Source organism: Myotis myotis, unplaced genomic scaffold (assembly GCF_014108235.1).
Source record: "Myotis myotis isolate mMyoMyo1 unplaced genomic scaffold, mMyoMyo1.p scaffold_m19_p_1, whole genome shotgun sequence".
In the NCBI taxonomy this organism is placed as follows: domain Eukaryota; kingdom Metazoa; phylum Chordata; class Mammalia; order Chiroptera; family Vespertilionidae; genus Myotis; species Myotis myotis.
The window spans coordinates 202,989,186-203,008,064 of record NW_023416313.1 but is presented as its reverse complement, the minus strand read 5'-3'; the positions used below and the strand labels follow the sequence as shown (position 1 = coordinate 203,008,064).

Genomic DNA, 18,879 nt, shown 5'->3' with positions numbered 1-18,879 from the left:
AACCAGGCAAAACTCATCACTACAGAGCAAAGGCCATTTAAGTGGAATAGCTTGGAGAGTAATTCTAAAATTGCTGGGAAGCCACAGATTATCCAGCTAGTGTAGTAGGCTGCTCTAAGTATAAATATACTCTATACTAAAAAAAGGGTAATATGCTTATTAGACCGGGAGACCTTCTAGGAGACCTTCCAAACGTCCTTCCAGACAAAACCATGGTGGCGGGGCCGAGGCAGAGGTGGTTAGGGGCGATCAGGCAGGCAGGCAGTTAGAAGCCAGCAGTCCCAGATTGGAAAGGGTGCAGGCCAGGCTGAGAGACACTCCCCCTCCCCCCTTTGCATGAATTTCGTGCACCGGGCCACTAGTATAAATATAATTTAGAGTTGATGACCCAAAGTGGTCCTTCCATCTCATTACCTTTTGGAGAACTCTATTCGGAATTAGGAAGTAGAAGGAGATAAATAAGGGTCTTTTTCCCTACCCAAGCAATGCACAAACAACTTTTACACAAAGTTCCTTGGAGCTGCTGTGAAGAGTTTTATTTCATGAAGATCCCCAAAGAGCTATAGCTGCTTACGGACTCTATATGCTGCTTCAGTGTATAGACCCTTGTTGTAATCCCAGACAGTACCACACTCAGAAGAGGAGGGCTGCTTCTTCCCCTAAGAAGTCATGAGACCTAAAGTCATCTCAAGAATGTCTAGCAATCTCTTGGCCTGTGAACTGAGTGACACCTCCCACATTGATGCTAAGACTGCCCTGGCCACTGGGCTTAACTAGTCTCCAGAGTGTCAAAAGGTGGTGGATTCAATCCCTGGTCTCTCTCTTTCTCTCTCTCCTTTTCAACCTTCCTCTCTCTACAAAAAAGAATAATAAAATAAAAATTTAAGTGGAGAATCTTTAAAAACAAAAACAACAAAAACCTAAGACTGATGCCCCAGGACCAATATTTATTACTGATTGTGAAAAGACTTCCTCCCTGGTGCAGTGAGCTTAGCCTTTGAGCTGTGCACACCAGTAAATGCTCATCTGTCTTAAACAGGAAAAAGCAACCTGTACAAGGTGATTGAACTCCAACCTCCATCCCAGAAATGCTGTGCAGGTTCCTGGGTTTGTGCGTTTCTGTTTATTGTGAAAAGAAAGATTCATTTAGCCCGGCCAGTGTGGCTCAGTGGTTGCACATCAACCAATGAACCAGGAGGTCATGGTTTGATTCCTGGTCAAGGCACATGCCCAGGCTGCGGGCTCAATCCCCAGTAGATGGCGTGCAGGAGGCAGCTAATCAATTATTATCTCTCATCATTGATGTTTCTACCCCTCTCTCTCTCCCTCTCCCTTCCCCTCTCTGAAATCACTTAAACAACAACAACAACATAAAAAAAAGATTCATTTATAAACTCTGGGTGGTTGGACAGCCTTGCTGGGGAACAGTGCTCACCAAAAAGCACAGAATTTCCATAGCAGCTTTTGTTTTACTTTTGTTAACCTTTTCTACATTTGGCCTCTACATGGTGGCAGGCAAGTACTACAGTAAGCAAATCTGAGAACAAGCTCCAAGAAATGGTTTGTGAATTGGATGGAGTTCATTCCTGAACCAGGTGGCTGTATACAGACTGAACGTTCAAGGCACTGTCTTAGAGTTTCTAGCAGCCTGTCACTGTGGGAACCTCCCTGTGAGCTGGCATCCTGGGACTTTACCAGGCCCACCCAGCCAGACTTCCTGCTCAGCTGTAATCTGGAAACTGGGCCTTCTCCTACTCCGTGTAATACATGTATCTAATAACACGATGTTTGGAAAATGCCACTGCATTCATTTTCTATGGCTACTGTAACAAATTACCACAAAATCGGTAGCTGAAAAATAAACAGCTTTTTATTTTACAGGCTAAAATGAAGGTGTTGGTAGGACTGGATTTCTTCCTGGAGTCTCAGTGACCCCTCCACACAGGCCAGCTAGGAAGACAGTCATTGAGCACGTCTCTGCATTGACTTACGTCCGATTGCCCAAATGTAATTCAGGAAGGGGCTACGGCAGACAGAAGAACAGTCCTCCACAAAATGTCCCCGTCCTAATCCCCAGAACCTGTGACTATATTAGGTTACACGATAAAGGGGAATTAAGGGTAAGATAGACTTAAGGTTGCTAATGAGCTGATCTGAAAATAGATTATCCTGGATTTTCAGGGTGGACCCATGTAATCACAAAGATCCTTAACAGTGGAAAAGGGAGGCAGAAGAGGAATCAGTCAGGGGAAGACGTGGCTATGGAAGAATGATCCAGAGAGACGTCAGGCTTTGAAGTTGGAGAAAAGGGGTCACGAGCCAAGAAATGTGGGTGGCTTCTGCAAGCTGGAAAAGGCCCGGAAATGGATTCTCCTGTTGCTAGGAGAGCTCTGGTTCTCATGCTCCCCAGCCTTTGAGTGAGTCTGCCTTTGTGGTTTCCCATTGGGTGTGAAGGCAGGCTTACAGATCATTTCCCAGATGCCACTTTCCATCAGTTTCACATCCACCTTTCTGGGCAAAGACTTCACTCAACTCTATGGTTTCCTGTACTTCAGTAGAAAAGACGAAGCCTTGCAACCTGAGGTTCTGTGATCTAGCCAATGTGCTAGCAGAAGCAGTACTTGGGGGGAGAGGGGGGAGGAAGGAAAATGGTGGATTTTCCCTAAATGATGCTTTTGAGCCACCTTTAAAAAGGTCCCTGTTTTCCACAACAAGCTACAATGAAGCTAATGTTTCTGTTATGAAAGCCCTCCACTGCAGTTTCAAATGTCTGGTGTTTTTGCTGTTGTTGTTTTAAAGCCACAGCAAAGGCTAACCCCGTTTTTTCTCTCCAGCTTTACTGGATCAGGAATTCATCCCCCAAGACTGCTGCTTAACTACTTTGTTGCTGTTTATCAGAAATAAAAAGATGGCTTTTTGTTGTAGTTCTCAGGGGTGAGCAAATTTATTCTGGGCGATGATAACTTTCAGAATGACTCTTGCCTGAAGCGCCTCTTCTCCGGACTCCCTCCTCTCCTCTAAGCCTTCGGCTGGCGATGAAACACGGAATGCATCAGGCCCCAAAGAGATCCTCGGTGTTGAGTGTAAAGGAAGAGGTGGAAATCCGCAGGGGAGGAAACCATTTTGCAGCCTCAACATTTGCAGTCGCTGAATAGCCCCCTGAAGTGTCGTAAATGGTAACCATCCTGCACACTTAGCACCGTGGGAGTGACGACGGATAAGCGTGCAGACCTTTTGAGGAAATGTGGGGAGGAGACCCGTGTTTTTTAAGGTCCTGCTTAGGCAATTATGTGGCAAAACAGAGCACTCTGCTTTCTTACCTGACCTTCTAGCTAGGCAACACCAAACAGAAAAACTTTCTCTCCTTCCTCCCCCACTGCTTTGTTTGTGGGTTGGGTGTGTTTCTCCTGGAACCTCAGCTCTCTGGGGCCCCTGCACCCCAACACCACCTTCCAGACCCGAGAACAGGCTCGACTGCACTTCTTCAGCGCAGACACGACCCGGCCGGAGCCAGCCTTCCCCAGAGGGGTCCAGCCTTGGCGGACGGCCGCCGGCTGCTCCCCGGAGCCGAGGGCGCGCAGCCAGGGAGACGGCACCCGAGGCCCTGAGCGGGCGGGCGGGCGGGCGGCTGCAGGGCCCGGCGCGCCGCCGCGCGAGCTGCTGGGTCAAAGCCTGGGCCGCGCCGCCCGCTCGGCGAGGAAGTGACGACTGCGCCGTCCCGAGAGCAACAAAGTTTGATCTGCGGGCCGCACGGTCCGCGCCCAGCGCCCCTCCGAGCCGCCCCGGGAACCGGCGCGCAGGTGAGCCGCGGACTCGGCGCCCCCCCACCGCCGAGGCGCCGCCGGGGAGCTCGGAAAGCGTCCGGGCGGGGGCTTGGCCGCGCGGGCGGGGAAGTGGTGGGCCCGCCGCTCAGGGCGCCGGGGTGCGGCGGGCGCTGCAGGGAGGGAGCTCGGCGGCCGGGGTGGGGGCCCGGGCTGCGCCCTGTGGTCGCTGGTTTGCCGCCGGACTTCAAGCAGCCCTGGCCGTAGGCGGGCCGCTCCGGACTGTGCTGATCGGATAGGAGGGGGTGCAGGGAAGGAACTTAGGGCGGCTTGCATCTGGGGCCAGTCCTCCGCCCCGCGCCCCCCAGCCCAACAGGCGGGGCGGCGCAGCACCCCCCAGCCCCCTCCCTGCTTCTCCCCCTCCGCAGTGCTTCCCGGGGAAGCGTGCTGTTCCTCTTCTGGGCCCTCAGTGAGGTCGCAGGTAGGAAGTTAAAGGAACTTTCTCCCCACTTTTCTCTGCTCTGCCCTCCTGTGAGGAAGAGCAGAGCAGCTTAAAAGCTTGGGAAAACAACCTTCCCCATTTCCCAAAAGCAAAGCCAGAACTGCCCCCCAGCCCCCTTCAAACAAATCCCACCCTTCCCCCTCCCACTCCGCGCCCTGAACCTGACAGTAATCACTAAGGCCTCACACTTTGCAACTTAGCCGTAAAAACTGTCAGCACACCCACGTACATAGGAGTGGTTTCTATACAAAACTCCAAAACCCGCTTCCAATGGACTCGGTGGCCTGTCGCTCGTTTCTGGTTTCTGAAACTGCTGGGACTGCAGGAATGTGCTGGGGAACTTCGATGGTGGTTCCCGCCGCTCTCGGTAGCCTCGTGGCTCAGGGTTTTGCTTTGTTTTTAAGAACAGTTGAGAAGTTTATGACATCCCTGCAAAGTACTCCGGGGCTGGGGACTGGCGAGCCGGGTGGGTGGCTCTCGGGCCACTGTAACAGCAGCGGCGGGACGCGTTGGTGTGTGCAGGAATGTACGTCCGTGCGGTGGAGACTCCACACTCGGGATGGCTAGAGGTTGCATGGTGCAGTTCCTAGCAGCAAGCTTCCTGCCGGCCTGTAATTACAGCGCGATTGCACAGTCAGGCATTGTTGGCGTGTATGTTTATACACAGGCTATTGTGCAAGCCGTCAGTGGCAGGGAACAAAACGCAGATTTGCATTGCAAATGCCCAGGACAGATCTGGGCCTGAGTTCCAGTCACCGAGTTCTTTTTGGTTTTTAACCTTAGCTAAGGTGTTTTATTTCCTTGCCTCTCCCTTAACCTTGGACAATTTGCCAAACACTCCATAAGTGAAGTGGACCCAGGAGGGCAGGATCCCTCCACTCCCACCACCTTGGGCAGCCTGAAAACTATCCCAGGAGCCGTTCCCTTATTTGTGTCTGTAGAAAATGCGGGATGACGTCAGCAGGAAAAGGAGCCGGGAGATGGCTATCAACCTCCCTAAACGGGAAAGCAGTGTGAATTAGCAGAATTGCATGGTGGCTTGATTGCGGCCTCCTTACTAAAAGGACACGTCAGACATGTGTGACTGAGCTGGCTGGTGAGCTAGACTTTGAGCCTTGAAGTGTCAGCTGCAGAAACTTAGTTGGTGGATCCTAATTCCTTTATTGTGTCCCAGGCAAAGGGAAAAGTGCTGGGACTTTGAGACTACGTGCCTGTGACAGTGTCTGGGGTGGGGGTGGGGGAGTCAGAGGAGTGACTCATGTATTTTTCTCCAGAGGACCCCCAGACCCACGGCCTGAGCAAGGCATGCTGCACAGGCCAGGGTAGTGGGTCTTTGCACCCCCACCCACTGAGCTGCCTGCTGCAGGACGGGAGACAAGCCTGCAAGTGCGGACAGAAGGCAGCAGGTCCTCCTTGAGCCTCAGAGGTGGCTAACTGTAACAGAGGGATTTAAAACAGTCATAAAGCACGTACATTGCCCAGCCGGTGTGGCTCAGTGGTTGAGCGTGGACCCATGAACCAGGAGGTCGCTGGTTTGATTCCCAGTCAGGGCACATGCTGGGATGGTGGGCTCAATCCCCTGCATGCATAAGGCAGCTGATTGATGTTTCTATCTTCTATCCTTCTCTCCCTTCATCTCTCTGAAATCAATAAAAACATTTGTTTTTAAAAGCATGTACAGGTTGCATGCAGAGCCATTCACATTCCAAATCTCAGCCCACGCTCTTCCTGCCCTAGGTGGGAGACTCTCGAGGGGGAGGGGGACAGCACCCAGCCCTGCTGAGGGTACTGTGTGGCTCAGTGGCATCACCCACCGTAGTGCTAGAGCAGCCTCTCTGCTTAGAGTGGCAGGCACCGATGGCCCTGGCACCCTGGAGCTCCTCCACGCCTGGCTTTCTCCCCAGCCACGTAACTGGGTTTCACCTGGAAGGAAAATGCTTTTTTTGCAGCCTCGTGCCAGCTGTGTGTCATGAGCTGACAGTGACCTTTTGTCAAACCAAAACATTAGGCACAATCCCGGGCAGGCACCTCTGTGCTTCCAGAGACTTGAGGAAAAACATGTGAAATTAGAACATTTCTGGGTATTCTGGGATGTACAGACACAGTTCCACAAGGAAATGAGGTTAAAAGTGATAACACCAGCACAGGAGGAGTTCCCATGAGTTGCACAACCCCCTGTTCTGGGTACATTTGGTTTTTTATTGAACTTGACTTGTCAAGGTCCTGATTAGCTGTCTCTCCTGACCAGGGCTGCTTTAGCTAGGGGATTACTGGGGCCCAGCACTAGTTTTGAGGAACAGGGGGTGGGAGCAGGCCCTTCTGACCCCCAAAGAAAGACAGCTTTGAGTTTGCAAACCTTTGTGTTCATGTGGGATCTACAGAGACTACAATTGCCCAGAGGCCCCCCAGGAGTTGGGGCAGAAGGGGGACCCCTTGCAAAGGCCAGAGAAAGAAGGAAACAGACTCCCTGGAGTTATGGAGCCACGTGAAGGAGTTGCCTGCCCCTACCTTCAGCTCACCCTGGCCGGGTTTTGTGCATAACTCAGGCCCTGCCCCTCGCTTGTTCAGCTTTGCTTCTGCATTCACAGAGCTTGCCCTGCAGAGGTTTAAGACCGGAAACATAATCCTGACTTCCTCTCCCACCTTACCTAAATGCTGATTTATGGCCTGAAGTTGCTGGCCAGTTCGTGGCCCCTGAGCAGCCCTGTCTGCTGCCTCGCTGTGCACAATTGGGAACGACATTGGAAAAGCTCCGAATCAAAACTTGACATGTTTAAAAAATAATTTCATTGTTTTAAGAGGAAAAAAACTGTTGGAGGTAATTAGGGGGCTCAGCAACTCTGGCAAAAACCCCAAGATGCCCCTGAGTGAGGCAGATGGAGAAGTCCCCTGCAAGAGGGTGGTCTTAGAATGGAGGCCTTTTATTTATGTATATTTCTGTTCATCTGCCTCTTCCCAGCTGTTTCACTCCTTACACCACAATGCAGTGTTTTGACATCACGATTTACCTCCAAAATAGGAGGCAGAACACCCCCAGCCAAAAGGGGGCATTCTAGATTCTGAAGAAAGTGCTGCTGTTTTCCCGACGCCTGGCGGTTCTGTCCTGTGAATTTGTTTCCTTCTTTAAAGCGGCCGCCCTCCATTTTTGGTTCTCACTGAAGCATCTCTTTGTGAGACCCTTAAACCTTTTTTTTCCCCCTCGTCTACATGACACAGGGCAATGCTTTACGACTTTCTGTCTCAAGTGCCACTTGAAATACACACAGGGCTTTGAATAAGCCTGGGATAAAGGGCCCCTCTGTAATCTCCCTTAAAATGCCTGTTTGCAAGAGTCACCCTCCTGCTCAGCAACCTTCAATGGCTCCCCACTGTCTGCATGGTAAGGTTCAAACTTCTAGGCTGGCCGTCAGGGCCTTCTACACAGGGGTCTGGCCTTCGCTGTTCTCCTGCCTGAACCTCTGCTCTGACCCAGTGACCCACTCTGTGTGTTTGTCCAAACTGCTGGTGGCAGCATTCCTGCCTCCCAGGCCTCCCTGGAATCCTGGAATGTCTCTTCTTTCATCTCTTCCACTTGACTCAGCCTTGCTCTCCTCTTAGTCCACCCTCCTGTTCATGTTCACCTTCTCAAGAATTCCCCCGTCACACTCTGTGGGCCTCGCCCCGGGATTCCAGTAACATCCATTGGGGCCCCAATCTGAAGAAAATCCAAGGATTTTCAGCTTCTCTGGTGGGCCATGGCTCCAGTCATACCCCATATTCAGCTTTGTAATGTGCCTTTGGGTGGATCAGTATGATCACTTTTCGGGTATACTGAAAGGCCCTGCTTATATGTCTTTGTGTCCCAGGGCCTGGTGCTCCTCCACTCATAGCAGGTCCCCATAAATGATGACAATAGTGATACAAATGGCATTATTGTCTGCTTGTGCAAAGGCACACACAGCCAAGCCACGCACCAAGGACCATGGTTCCCAGACTTCATTCTAACCCTTTCCCAGCGCTGCCTCCTTCTGTCTGTTAGTCTCTCTTTGGCGCCTCCTGGCTTTGCACCTCATATTCTGCTCCATTTCCAGCACCCCTAACTTCTGGGTGCCAGACAGTGTCTGTCCAGCTTCCGAACGGCTCCTCTTTGTCCTGATTTTGGCCTGTCCTATGCCCCATGCTGTCCTATGCCTGACCACCGGCTCTCAGGGAAGAGCATTTGTTGCCTGGGTTGACCTGGCCTCCCAAGGGAACCAGACTGATAGAAGGAGTCAGGGACAACTCTCAGGTAAGACTTGTGAGCAAGGCAAAGAGATACCTCTTGGTTGGTTGCAGGTTTCTTTTGCCTGAACAGGTATTGAACTTATAAAACTAGGCCAAACTCGCCCTGGCCAGGTAGCTCAGTTGGTTAGAGCAGGGGTCGGCAAACTGCGGCTCGCGAGCTACATGCGGCTCTTTGGCCCCTTGAGTGTGGCTCTTCCACAAAATACCGACTTCTGCGCATGGGCCACGAAGTTTCAATCGCACTATATGTGCGTGCCCGCACGTGGTATTTTGTGGAAGAGCCACACTCAAGGGGCCAAAGAGCCGCATGTGGCTCGCGAGCAGCAGTTTGCTGACCACGGGGTTAGAGCACTTTCCTGATACACCAAGATTGAAGGTTCAATCCCCGGTCAGGGCACATACAAGGATCAACCAATGAATGCATAAATAAATGAAACAACAAACCAATGTTTTTCTCTCCCTTCCTCTAAAATCAATCAATAAATACAACATTTTAAAAAAAAACAAAAAACCAAAACAAACAAACAAACAAAAAACTAGGCCAAACTGTAAAACTGAGTCTTGGGGAGATCCTGGCTAAACCCTAACATTGGGCTTGACTAAGAAGATTCTGTTGTCTCCACCCAGTTCTCATGCTGTTAATCTTAACCTTGCCATATAAACGAAATTCATTCTTTTTTAATTGAGATATAACTCACATGCCATAAAAGGCACCCTCTAAGCCAGATTTTAAAAAAATTTTGTTTTACTTAAAAATAAAATCTGGCTCTGGCTAGTGTGGCTCAGTTGGTTGGGAGTTGTCCCAAGTACCAAATGGTTGCTGGTTCAATTCCCAGTTGGGGCACATGCCCGGGTTTCGGGCTCAGTCCCCATGGGGGTCATGCAGGAGGCAGCCGGTTGATGTTTCCCTTTCTCTCTCCCTTTCCCTTCTATTCTCTAAAAATCAATAAAAATATTAAATTTAAAAAAATCTGATAGATTCTTTTCTCCTCAGTTTTCTATTCAAAAAGTTAATACCTAGAATTCAAAAATTTAAAAAGATAAATTATACAGTGTAAAGTAAGTCTAAAAAAGAATTTCAACATAGACAAGAGATTATTATTGTACAATATACAAACATATATAAATACAATAGAATTAGAAAAATAAATATCTGTTTTAACTTTGAGGGAAGCAAGAAAAGACACAAAGCAAAAGCCATAAGAAAATATTGATAAAGTTAATAACATAAAAATTTGAAAGAATAAATTTCCCATCTTCTTATGGTCCCCATGTTTTCAAGCCTTCAGTGTCCTTGTCTTAAGCAACTATAATTTGTCATTTTTTAGTTATGCTTCCAGATGTAGCCTCTGCAGATAGAAGAAAATATGAATAAATAAACTCTAGCATATTATACAGAGGATTCTGATGTCTGTGTTTTTCACTTAATGTATCTTGGAAATTGTTTTATGTCAATGCATATAGAGCTGCCTCCTGTTTTCCAATGGCTAAATTATTCTCACTGGATGAAAACGCCAGGATTTATTTAACTAGTCTCCTACTGAAGAACATTTGGTTTTTTCCCAGTCTTTTGCTTCTACACCCAATGCTGCAGTCAGTATGCTGAATTCAGTTTTAATGGGAAATTCTTGATGAACATATATAGGTGAAACTGGGATTTACATAGAAAAGTTATGCATAAACTGCATTTAATAAACAATATTTTCTAGGATCTGCTGTTTCAGTAGATAATCAGTTTTTAGAACTGAGTAGGACCTTTGGGACTGCTTTCATCTAGCCCCTGTGTTATGGTAATTGCAGTAACAGTATCTCAGAGAATCGTGAAGTATTTAAAACTGGGAAGGGCTCCACTGGTAACTCTCTCATTTTGAACGAAGGCTCAGAGAGGATAAGTGACTTCTCTAAGGTCACAGAGCTGTGAATGGAAGAGTCAGAGCACGAACTCCACATTCCATTCCCTGTTGCCATCCTGCATTGATCACCTAGCCCTGTGGTCGGCAAACCGCGGCTCGGAGCCACGTGCGGCTCTTTGGCCCCTTGACTGTGGCTCTTCCACAAAATACCACGTGCGGGTGAGCACGTACAGTGTGATTAAAACTTCATGGCCCATGCGCAGAAGTCGGTATTTTGTGGAAGAGCCGGTATTTTGTGGAAGAGCCACAGTCAAGGGGCCAAAGAGCCGCATGTGGCTCGCGAGCCGCGGTTTGCCGAGCCACAGTTTGTGTAATCAGCAGTTCCAGCAGGTCTGTTTGTAAACCAAGGATTCTATCTCTTTCGTTTCCTTAAGGCAGTACACAAAGATTAAAAAAGAAACTTAAAAAGAAAAATGGGTGCAGGGGAGGGCTTTAAGGAGAAAGTGGGGTGCTTTTTTAGTAGACTTCTTACCATTATATTATCTCATTGCAATCTTAGTTGATCCTAGTTGTTATCAACCTATTGAGTTCCTAAAACCTCCTAATCAGCCTCAGTTGGCCAGTAAAATTACTTGGTGTTGTCTATGCTTGGAACATAGGTTGTGCAACCCTGAGGAGGTGGAGGAACCCTCCCAGTGGTCTCATGAGGGACTTAGGAGAAGGCCCAGGAACACACGCTTGGCACCCCATGAATGGCCAATTAACGTAGGGCCATCGGCCATTCCTCACTGGGCATTTATGGAGCAGCTGCAGTGCTCTCAGCACTATATGTGGCACAATGAGGGGTGCAAAGTGGGGTCCCACCTGCTCCTGCTCCTTCTCCCCAGGAGACTGACAGTTCAGCTTCTGAGATAGGTTGTACCCAGAGGTAGAAACAGACACTGGGGTGGATCTGTCACCTAGGAGAATGGAATTTGGTAGAGTTGCATATTCTGGGGATCAGTTTCTAAAATCAGCATGTGAGCTGAAAAATAAGAATCCTATATAATAAAAGGGTAATATGCAAATCAACTGAACAGCAGAACGACTGGTCACTATGATGCGCATTGACCACCAGGGGAGAGACTGGTCATCTCTGCCAGGCTAGCGGACTGAAGAATATTAGGGAAGGCGTAGGGTGGCCCCAGTGCCCTGCATGGTACCTGTGCTTAGTGAATGCTGTGGAATGAATGAATGAGAGGCTTTCTGGAGGAGCTGATGTTTGAGCTGAATCCTGAGAAATGAGTAGGCGTCCACCAGGTGGCAAAGGGAGTCAGGGCTTTCTAGGCCTGGGAGCATCTCAGGTAAGGCCCGGGCGTGACACAACACGGTCTGCTTTGGGAGGTGCAAGCAGAGGTGTGATGGAGCAGTGGTGGGCAGGGGTGCTGAGAGGGGCAGGCCGGGGCCCGTCGTGGCTAGCCATTTGTGTCAGCCAAGAGGTTTGGACCTTACCTCTTAGTGGGGAAGCCACAGAGGACTGGTGTGTGTGTGTGTGTGTGTGTGTGTGTGTGTGTGTGTGTGTGTGTTGGAGGAGGGAGTTTTGCAATTTATGATAACAGAAACCATGATTTTGTGCACCTAGTACAGGAAGTTCTCCATAAGTACTTATTAAATTGAATTGAAATTGATCAACTGTTGATCTTTGAGGAAGGTCAAGAAGGAGGACTGAAAACAAGGATTGATTTAGGAATTAGGAAGTTATTGGGGCTTTGCCCTGAGGGTGTCTCATTTGATTTAACCTCCCTGTGAAACAGGCGGTGCAGACGTTACCTGCCCGAGGGTTGAGCTGACATGTGCAAGTTCTAGAACCCAGGTTTCCTGACTCCAACCCAATTTCCCTGAGCTTCTGGAGAAACAGGGATGAGGCCAAGGCAGTGGGGAAATGCATTAAAACCACCTAAGGCAGTGGTCGGCAAACTCATTAGTCAACAGAGCCAAATATCAACAGTACAATGATCGAAATTTCTTTTGAGAGCCAAATTTTTTAAACTTAAACTATATAGGTAGGTACATTATTATTAACTTAATTAGGGTACTCCTAAGGCTTAGGGAAGAGCCACACTCAAGGGGCCAAAGAGCCACATGTGGCTCGAGAGCCGCAGTTTGCCGACCACGGGGCCAAGGGAGCAGTAATACCTTTCATTTCTGATATCAGTGCCCCAAACGAGGGCATTTGGTCAGAACCAGCAATAGGGTAGGCTGGTATTTGCAGCATGTATGGTATTTGTTCATATGTGTGATTATTTTGTGGCTGTGATCCTCTCAGATGAGTGGGTATTTAGATTAGACTTTTTTCACAAAGGAAAAGATAGACTTGAGCAGATGTGTTGTCTCGGGTGCCTGAGGAGCCAGTGTGGAGGTTGAAGGATATGCTGGGGAAGTCTAGGTCTTAGGTCTGCACACGGCAGAAACTGACTCTTGCCAAAATAAGGAGAAAAGAATGTATTGGAAGGCTATCTGGTGGCTCATGAAATGTCCTGGAAGACTGGAGAACAAGGCTCAGAATTCGATGAGGACCTGTGGGAAGTTGGGTGGCTGGAACTATAGCCAAGGTGATAATGCCACTGGCCTGGCATCACTGCTGCCAACTGACCTGGATGCTGCCACCCCCTTCAGAGTGAGTTCTGAGCTTGCCTTGCTTTTTTTGTGCAACTCCAGAGGCAAAACCCAGGCTGAGCATCTGGTTGTCAGTTTAGCCCACATGTCCATGTTCTCACTGTGGGAGGTCCTGAAGACTGGAGGTTACAGCTTCCCCAGTGGCAGGTGGAACTCTGCTTCCCACCAGGACTCAATGCCAGGTGCCTGAAACCTAAAAACAGGTGCATGTGCCAGATGGCCATGTGTCCACTGTAGAAGCTTGACCCCATTCTCATCCTCAGATTGGGACGGTGGGGCAATGTTGGACATGGCAGGAGGAGAGGGGGCATTTCCCTTGGCCACTGAAAATTTCCACATCTTGATCTTAGTCTTTTTGGACATGTTTCTGAATCCTTTAGCTTCCAGCTAAACGTCAGGGTTCTTACCTGCTCTGGAGAGCTGAGCATTTCGTTAGCAAATAGAGGCCCGATGCACGAAATTCATGCAAGAATAGGCCTTCCTTCCTACCCCCCCCCCCCCCACCCGCTGCCAGCACCAGCTTCCCTCTGGCACCCGGACCCTGGCTTCCCTCGAAGCCCCGGCTTCATCCTTCTGGTCTAATTAACATATTATGCTTTTATTATTGTAGATTGGACTTCTCCTCTGGAATCTGAATGATTCCAGTGGATCCAGCATCTGGATCGCCCCTACACGTTAGATTTCACTTGGAAAAAGGACAGAGGCCCAGGCTTGGCTCTCTCTGGCTAACACGTAGTTACAGTTTGAATTCTGTTTCTCCTCTGACGTTGGGCAAGATTGGCAGGGCCATGAGGTATTTGGGAGGCGCTACCTTGCTCTTCAGTTGGGAGGTCGGAGTTTTGGCTTCAGGCTTGATTCGTGGAATGATTGAGATCGCTGGTGCCCAAGCTGGCTGAGGCGACAGGACTGGGCACCTTTCCAGTTCTGAAGATGTCGACCTAGTTGAGATGTTCTACCCAATATCCTGCCGGAGAGAGAGCTAAAGGAAAGAGGGCTTCGTAGCATCCCTGCCCAGGTTCCTCCTCCATAAAGAGGGTCTCAGCGAGGTGAGTGCCTGCTCACTTCTTGCCCTCAGATCCTTGGCTTATAGCTCTGTGAAGCAACAGCATGATGATTGAAATCTTGGTAATTCAGTCCCCATCAGCTTAGACAAAGGAATTCATTTCGGTTAAAAAGAAAATGCAGTTTTGGACTCTTGGCTGTGGTGTCCACTGTTGTGCCAAGAGGTCCCCCCCCCCACCCCCCCCCACCCCCCCCACCCCCCCCCGCCCTGCCCTTGCCCTGGTGCCTGGAAGCGGGAAGCTGCTGCCTCCACAGAGCTGGGCGTGTCTTGGGCTGGATTCTCGCAACCAGACTGGAGGTGATTCCTGAGGCTGAGGCTTGGTCACCAATATGGGATCAAGTTGGCCCCTAGGAGGGATGGAGCAGGGCTGTTCCCAGCCAGTGCTGGCTCTGGTACAGTTTACACTGACTTGCCCATTTCTGCCTGGCTGAAATGAGATCGCATTAAAAGCAGCATTGAAGCAGAAAAGGAGTCTTGAGGGACCCGAGTTCCTTCACTCAAACACAGCTTTGATCCCATCACTATTAAAAACCTTTGAGACCTGCCCAAGTTCTGCAGGAGAAACCTCACATTCCTCAGAATGGGGCTTGTGGGAGCCCCAGCCCACCTTCCCACCTTCTCTCCTGCCACTCGCCCTTCCCTAGCACCCATGTGTGTCCTCTCTGCTCCTCAGTGGGCTTGGAAGAAAGCTGCTCTGTGCTGTGTGCATTGTTTGCTCTGCCTGGAATGCCCTCCCTGCCCTTTTCCTCCTGCCAGAAGTCACCTGCTTCCTGCTGCCTTCCTGAGCCCCAACCTTAGCATTTCTGTGGTGGAACTTCCTCACTGTAGGATGCTGGCATCAGCTGCAGGTGTGCCTTCTCCTTCCTGGCCCATAGTAGGTGCCCCATGGGCAGCCGGAGAGGATGTGAGGGAGCAGTGGGCAGGCCCAGGACCTGGCCTGGGTCCGGTGGACGTTTGGTTGGTGAACTGGTCGTCTGCATGATGGCCTGTCTTAGCACTTACTGGTGGAGCCATTGCCAAGGAAACACTGGTGAGGGTGGGAAGGGACTTCGGGGACACAAAGCCTGGCGCCTGGGTCCCCCTCACCCTGAGGATTCTGAAGAGGCATCTGTGATAGGTGCTGGTTTAATGGTGGCAGAGACTTCCCTTCCCACGGGCCCCAACCCTTAAAAAAGGATAAGTATCAGCTGCCCTTCGTGGACCCTTTAGTTTCCACGCCTGGTGCTGTCCGCTGGCTTTGCCCAGAGAAGGAACTAGAGAAAACCAATCAGCAGATCATGAGAGAGAGTCTGGGGCTCTTTAAAACAGAAGCCCTATTTGGTCTGGTGACAGTCAGGACAGGCTGTGGCTCTTCTCGTGGAGGAGGAAGAGGAAGAGATCCTCTTGACGGTGATTGCAGACCGCAGCGGGAGCCCAGAAGCAGGGCCTCGGGCCTTGGCCTGTCTATGAAATGAGAAGCTTCGACTGTATGTGGTCCTTTCCTGCTTGAAAATTCCACAGGCCTGTGAACGGAGCCTGGCAGGTAGTGTGTTTGGTGCATCATAGTGGGCCCTACGGAATAGTTATCTGGGGCCTGCATGCCACTTAGAGAGTGCTGTGCAGTAGCATCTTTCCCACCAGGCTGACATGGAGGACTTTCTTTCTTAAAAGATGTTCTTTCTTAAAATGGAATCACCTTTAGGGCTGAGGCCACAGTGTGCCTGGGCCTACTTGACGAGTGCATGGCTTATGTCATTTGCAAAGTATGCTTTCCGACCCTAGAAGCACAAATTTCCTTTAGAAATTTGAAGCGTGTCTTTGTTCTTGGCTCCTGGAAGACCAGCTCGGGGAAGTTGGGGGTGGGGTGGGTTTGATGTCCAGGGAGGTGTTGGTTTGTTTTGGGAGGGACAGAATGTGGGATCTGCCTGTGTTTCTGCCTCCATAGAGCCTGCTCCTACCCATCCCAGCCCTCTCCCTGCTACCCACAGCTCTCTGTCCTCCTTTATTATTATTCCTCCACAGCAAATCAGTTGAGCTACCTTCAATGTCCATCCAATCATGGGGTGTGCGCTCCAGATGCCCAGCCCACTGGGGAGCTGGGAAAAGTGGATTTAAGAGGCGATCTTGACTGGTAGGATTGGGAGGTGTAATCAGGAAAACTGCTTTGGAAAATAGATAATCCAGGTAATTCACACAAAACAATATATTTTTAAAAGGTAGAATGTGAAACTGTAAAAATGTTAATTTCCTTTTACCTATTAGTATTACTCTTGGGAATTTATTGTAAGGAAATAATTCTAAACAGGAAAAGAACTATATGCACAAAGATATCTAGAGCAACATTGTTTAAAATAGCAAAAACCTGTAAGTAGCCTAAATGTTCCAGATGGCATATAATTCATGATATCAAGACACAGTGAATATTGTGCCACTGTTAAATTAATATGAAAATTATATTAACTCATGGGGAAATGTGGGTTAATTTTGGTGGAAAAGTGGCTTCTGATTTAGCAGGCAAAATTGCACATACATTTGATGAGTGCCTACAAACTGATTACATTGGCTGTAATATACATTGGCATAAAGTAAGTACTGGATTTAGGTGAATCGGCTATGAATGGAGCATTTGTGTGTTTGAAATCGTCTTAGAAATATATATATATAGTATACATGCTTAAAAAAAGACCTTAACATATCAAAGACTTTGGATCTGGGTAGGAAGGAGGCCAGGGGAGAAACTCTAAGCCTCTCGTCTGTTTCCACGAAGACAGAACTGCTGTGTTTAACCATCTGCACTGCAGGGCTGGAGAATTCAGATTGGCTGACTTGGGTCATTTAATAACTGGAGATCTGACTTCACAGGCCCACTAACTGTGTAACTGTGGGGCTCCCCGCGTGGACTCTGCCTGGTGCCGGCGACTTCCAACTGGCTTCAAAGCCCGGAACAGTTGTTCCCCACCTGAGTTTCCAGGGAACCAGAGCAGCGAGCCTGTGTACATTGAGCCTAGTCTCTGAGCCACCCACTCACCTGGAGGCTGCCTGGCCCTGCAGGCCCCAGCCACAGGGGAAGGCAACAGATTCTCTTTTCTGCAGTTCAAACAGGCAGCAGGGAGGATGTGCTTTGCAGCCCTCCCTAACCCAGGTGGAGCCTAGTCAGTTACTGTCTGGGGTGTTTCCAGGGTTGCACATATTCATTAAGGTATTGAAATCTAGAGTTGCCCTTTAGTGCTAGCCTCATTAAGCCCCCCCCCCCCCCCCGCACCCTCCCGTCTAGCTTTGGCTAAGCAGGCAGGACCCTCGGCCTCCCAGCTTGCCATGAGCTCTGCCGGGACTTGCCAACTGCAGGTATGGCCTTGTGACTGAGCAGCTGATCCTTCTCTGACCATATTTTCCTATCTCTGGCATTTCAGAGCCTTGGGATGCCCAGTGAACAGCCTTCTCACCCACCACTCCCCCTTGGCTTTGCCTGTCTATGTGTGTAGCTTTTCTTCTCAGTGGGGAACTTCCTCGACATGTGGAAGGTCTGTTTGGGGGGCCCATGATCATACCTTCCCTGTGACCGGCACAGGAGATGGAGACTCCGTAGTGCTGTTTGGAGACACAAGAACAAGAGCTCTGGGCAGGCCTGGCCGGGCAGGTTGTAGCCTGCACAACAGAAGCCACTGCAGCAGAGCACATGTGGAGAGATGGCCAGACCCTGCTGGTGCCTGGTTTTTTCAAGCATACATCTCCCAAGGCCATATTGCAGAACTGTCAGAGATTCGGAGGGGGTTTTTTTGTTGTTCCAAGATCAGACTGAAATAGGGCTTTATGGATGGAGGTTTGCCAGGACCAGAGAGAAACTGGAAAGCGCGTGGGTTCAGGGCACGCCTGGATACTCACGAGGGGGACGCAGGCCAGTTTCACGTTTTCCACAACACGCCTGCTGGTGTTATATGTTTGGAGGCAAGGGTGGGGATGTATGTCCATGTGCTTCCTGGAATCTCGTGTTCATTCCTAGACGCTCTGATCCCATGACCACCCTCGGCAGTGATCTCAGACCTACTCCAACGAGATCACTGCTGATGGTGAATTAACTGTCACAGAATCTAAGTAACAAGCTGTCTTCCTGAGCCCAGGACCCAGCAATAACTGCTCATCTCAGTTCCCTAATTTAGAGACCACGTGCTTGCCCCAGGGTTGTTAGCAGCTCAATTTCTTGAAGCTTGAAACACATTTCCATAGAAACAATGCTATAAATGGTGGTTGGGCTCCTAGGCCGGCCCCCAAAGAGCCCTGGTGTCACCTCTGACTTGCTGAAATGGGTATTAGTAAAATTGAGAGAGCACATACGGCAGTAAGAGTTAGCACCCAGGACGTTGAAGGTTAAATGGTATTGGTTAATGTGTGTAACTTTTGTTTCTTTGATGAGAGGTGCTCTCCCCGGTAAGGGAAGCTCTGGGGCCCTCCCCCCCGCCCACAGTTGTAACCCCTTCTCTCCCAATTTACCTTCTTTCTTCCTTCCTCCTCAAGTCAGGAGCCTGGGCTTCCCTGTCCCCTGAGACTTGGGTTGAGGTATTTTTATGATTAATAAATCCTATTCAGCGGCCCTTACATCATCAATGTCATCATCGTTATTGCTATTTAAACCATCTTGACCAACTTAACAGAATAAACATTCTACCTTAGCAATTTACATTGTTCAGAATTCTCTTCTGATTGCTGCTAATATGCCTGTGGAAGTTTGTTTTTTAATATTTTTATTATTGATTTCAGAGCGGAAGGGAGAGGAAAAGAGAGAGAGAGAGGGAGAGAGAGAGAGAG

The 18,879-nt window shown here is 49.4% G+C and overlaps 1 protein-coding gene and 1 long non-coding RNA gene across 3 annotated transcripts in view; one reads left to right on the top strand and one right to left on the bottom strand.

Annotated features, from left to right (window-relative positions):
• Positions 1–1,852: 1,852 nt before the first annotated feature.
• On the bottom strand, positions 1,853–5,266 carry LOC118657869. Its single transcript, XR_004968137.1, has 2 exons — positions 4,493–5,266; positions 1,853–3,231 (listed from the first exon to the last, which is right to left on the bottom strand). It is a non-coding gene; the product is annotated as an uncharacterized LOC118657869 (long non-coding RNA).
• The window catches only part of MIDEAS (mitotic deacetylase associated SANT domain protein), a 66,811-nt gene continuing 51,579 nt past the window's right edge, over positions 3,648–18,879 (top strand). Inside the window, exon 1 of one of the 2 annotated variants that reach the window (XM_036312528.1) lies at positions 3,648–3,800. The gene's annotated coding sequence lies outside the window, so the exon portion shown is untranslated. The remainder of the gene's footprint in view (positions 3,801–18,879) is intronic. The other variant, XM_036312515.1, reaches the window with a different exon arrangement.